Genomic DNA, 4,708 nt, shown 5'->3' with positions numbered 1-4,708 from the left:
TTTCAAAAACAAACTTCTTGTTTTGTTGACGTTTTCTATTGTTTTTGTTTCATTTATTTCTACTCTAATTTTACTATTTATTTATTTATTTTATGGTAGCAGTAGTCTTACTTTGCTATTCATTTTCTAGTTTCTGGAGATGTTTTCTGAGGTGATGGTTTTTGGATTTGTTCTTTTTTTGGATGTGTGTGTTTACTGTTATGCATTGCCTTCTGTGGACTACTTTCTCTGTGTCCCAAAGGATTTCATATGTTGTGTTTTCATTCTTGTTATTCATGAATTTTTTTTTTTTGCTTCTATTACCCATTAGTTTTTAAGTAGGGTGTTACTCAGTTTTTATATATTTTCTTTTTTCTTTGATGTTCTATTATTATTTGGATTGTGATTTGAAAAGATGCTTTGTAGTATGATGATTTTTAAAAATTTATTGAAGTATGCTTTGTGGCCTAACATATGTTGTGTTCTGAAGAGTGTTCCATGTACACTGGAAAGGAATGTATCTTGTGCTTTTGTTAAGTTAAGTGCTCTGTATAAGTCTAAGAGTTTAAGTTGATTGATTGTGTAGTTCTTCTATGTCTTTGCTGAGTTTCTTTCTAGTTGTTTTGTCATAGAAAGTAATGTACTAATGTCTTACTCTTACTGCAGAATTGTCTATTTCTTTCTCCAATTCTGTTAGAGTTTGATTCATGCATTTTAAGGCTTCTTTATTGGAAACACAGATATTTATTATGGTTATGTCCTTTTTTCCAATTGAACCTTTAAGCATAAGATATTGTCCTTCTTTGCTTCTTATGCTGGGTTTTGCCATAAAATATATTTTATCAGAAATTAATATCGCCACTCCTGTTCAGCTTTGCTGCTGTTGGTTTGATAAATTTTTTCCCAACCATTGAATTTTAGTCTATTTTGGCCATTATGTGTAAGATCGGTCTTTTGTAGAAAAGCATTGAAGAACTATGCTTTTTTATCCATTGTGCTACTCTCTGTCACTTTAATGGTGTGGCTCTCACCTTTGGCAGAGCAGGAGCTATGCAGCAGGTAAATGAAGGTGAGAACTGGCCACACCTCTGGTCACCAGGGTAGCGCAGGGAACAAGAGACACCTTTCTAGTCGACAGCCACAGGTGTGTGTCTGTACCATTAGGCTGCCATGTGGATCCTGTGTTGCTCAAAAAAGTTAAAGATAGCCATGCCAAGTGAGCCCAGCTCACAGTTCACCCTTCTAGCTCTTCTCTTGCCACACATTTAACTTCTTTTTCTTGTCAGTCTTCAATCCAGTTCTCTAGCCTTTCCTCTGAAGGTCAGGGTTCCAGGATTATCATATGTATCTGTCTCATTTGATCTCTCGTATCTCACTTGTAAAGAATCTATGTAGTATGCCTGCTTAATCCACCATGTTGCCAGAAGTCCCCTGTTTCTTTCCCTCCTTTGTTTGTCCCCATATTTTTTGTTTTGTTTTTGTTTTGTTTTATTATTTTATGTTTACCAGAGAAAGAGAGATTCCTAAATGGGGTTATAGGCATTATAGGTACAAATGGTGTCGGGTTGCCCTTAACTACATCACTTAACTCTCAAAAGTTACCTAAAGAACCTTTGCAGCCAATCTTTAGTTTTTACAACTTACCTTTTCCTACCTAGTGTGAGTCCAGATATTCAGAATTTTGATCACCTTGTGTAACAGTTTATAGGCAAAAGGAGGATCTTCTTAAGGAAGAACTTTTTTTTTTCTTTTTCGTTTCAGATGGGCTGGTTTCAGAGAAGCCTTGGATCTTTCAAGACCTTTCAGAAAGCTTCAAACTTAGCTTACATACTCAGATAGTATGACTTTTTCTTGCCACAATTATCATTTTCCAGGTTCATTAGATATAAGATCTGAATACCAATGTACAAGAAGTTACAGACTCACAATGCTCTGACACACACCAAGGTAGCCAGCCTCCTTGACTGTGATGGAGCTTCCTTACTGTCCTTTGTGCTACTTCCCAAGTTCAGTTAACTCATATTTCAGGATCTGTCATTGTTAATCTCTTTTATTTCCCCATACTAATTTCTAAATCAATCCAAACACTTTTGCTTTCAAGCAATCAATAACTCACATAAATCTTTGTTGTTGTTAAGTGCCACATTCTGACTCATAGTGACCCTGTATAAGGTGTCTGAAGAGCCAGTGAATTTGAACTGCCAACCTTGTAGTGCAAACCAACCTTGCAGTCCAGTGCTTACCCTACAATGCCACATCAGGACTCCACAAAACCCTGAAGTTCACTCTGATTTAACTGACTACACTCTGCTCTGGGACCTAGAATATGGAAAGTGTTGCTAGGCTTAGCAAAACCCATATGGTGCCAGTTTGGGATTTGAGGTATAATTAGTTTCCAAATGGACTCCCAAGGAAAATTACCAACTTTTTAAGGAGTTGAAAATAAGCATATTGTTGTTAAGTGTCGTTGAGTTGGTTCTGACCGATAGTATAGGGTTTCTGAGGAGAAGCTGGTGAGTTTGAACCACTGACCTTGTGGTTCAAATGGCTTTCAGTCTGATGCATTAACCCACAATGCCACACCAGGACTCATAGAAGCTGAAAATGCAGCCAACATATATACACTGCTCTCTTTTTAAAATCAATTTGAATCTTAGAACACTTTAAAAGTAATGTTTAATTGTCTTGAAAAGAAAGAGTCTGTATGACATTTCATACAAGTTACACTGAAAATGAGCGTGTGGTGTCTCACTAGGGTAAGCACTGGACTGGAAACCATAAGATTGTATGTTCTAGCCCACCAGCCACTCTGCATGAAAAGGATGAGATTTTTCTGCTCCTGAAAATATTTAAAACCTCAAAAAACCTATACAGGATCACTATGAGTTGAAATTGATTCTATGGCGCTTAACTGCAACAAAAACCATGATTCACTAGGGTGTTATTTGTAGAAATGTATCTATAACTCACTTAATCTGATTGATAAGACAAACCTTTAGATCCCAACAATTTGTTAACAAGAAATCACTGGTTGTGATAAAATATCAATTTGTGTTCAAACCCCCCAATCATTATTTTATAATTACGATAACAAGTCTGGGTTAAAACACATTGAATTATGCTAATAGATATATTAATACTTGACTAGCTGGTTCCTTATGAAAATTAACTGATAAAGCACAAATGAATTAATTTGGAACAATACTGCCTCAATAACAATACAATCCTCAATAACTAAAAGGTAATTCACTTGTCCCTTTTTGTTAAACACTACCTGTTTTGTTAAATTTAGTTTCATGGTTGTTTTAGATACACAGTGTGAGTGGCACTTGATGGTTTCACTGGATCTTTTAGTGTACTCTTTGTATTTCTCTTTATTTTATACTTCTTATTAAGTTGCTTTTAGTTGTTGTTTAAAATTTCTACTCTTACCTGCAATATCACACCGTACTGCATGATACTACCTTGTTAAATACCCTTATTCCCTATTGCAGTCCAGATTTTTTCTCATGAGTCATTTGTGATCATGCTGGCTCTGACTCATAGTGAGACCCCATAGTGAGACCTCATAGGTGTCTGGCCCTGCACCATCTTCACAATCATTGTTCTGTTTGAGCCTTTTGATGAAGTCACTGTGTCAATCCATTTTCTTGAGGGTCTTTCTCTTTTTCACTGACCCTCTATTTTACTAAGCAGCTGTCCTTCTCCAAGGATTGGTCCAAAATATGTTAGATGAATTCTCACCATCCTCGTCCCCTAGGGGGAGCCAAAAGATAGTCTCTGAGATCCCAGACCAAGTCTCTGAGATCCCATACCAGAATGTTCTCTGAGTTACTTCTGTGTGCCTCAGAAAATCAGAGAAAAAATAGAAAGGATTTACTTTATCAAATAAGTCACATTTGTTTTTTCTTCAGAGCTCCGGTTAGTTTAAGAAATGATAGTGACAAAGCAGGTATGATTCACTGAATCCTCCCTAGTCACTTACCCCACTTCACCTTTATTTGAATTGTCATTTGTTTATTTATTGATTCAGCATATTTTCTTAAGTGTCTACTATCCTTCAGAGTACAGAAGTGCTAGGAATATAGCAGAGTCCCAAACAGACCTGAGAGCTTGCCTTGCTGACTTCACATATGTTTATACAAGGGAGCTTCAAAATGTTCACGGAAAATGGAATAAAAAGATAATGCTATTTTTCTAAGAACTTATTGACGCCCTCTTGTAGGATCAACTCAAATAAAATAAAACACATTTTATTCCTTTTATCTATTTGTTGAGTGGATGGACACAAAGACAATAAAGTTTTCAAAAGGAAATTCAAAAATGATTTTAGATAGTAACAGCTTGCTAATGAAAATAAAATGATACAGCTCTCGCTTTGTCCGTCCACTAATCACTGCCTGCTCCTGACTCCTCTAAGAACTTGTTTCCTTTAATTATTATTATTTCTTTCTTCCAGTAAAGCTGTCAGGGTCTAGACTTTTATAGGTTGGGAGTCTTTTTTTTTTTAACTTTTGATTGTGATTTGGCTGAAGGTTAACAAACAAGATAATCAGTTTTGCATTCAACAAATCATGCACTTTGTTTCATCTCTATAGTTGAATACCCTCCGTGGAACAATAGCTATCCAGCTTCCTCTATGCAGTTCCTATTTGCATTCCACCCTTAGGAAAATGGTGCCCTTTTGATTTAGAATGACTGACCATTCCATGGTCAGTATACCTTACTA

Source organism: Chrysochloris asiatica, unplaced genomic scaffold (assembly GCF_000296735.1).
Source record: "Chrysochloris asiatica unplaced genomic scaffold, ChrAsi1.0 scaffold00053, whole genome shotgun sequence".
NCBI classification, from domain to species: Eukaryota; Metazoa; Chordata; class Mammalia; order Afrosoricida; family Chrysochloridae; genus Chrysochloris; species Chrysochloris asiatica.
This window is presented reverse-complemented; position numbering follows the sequence as displayed.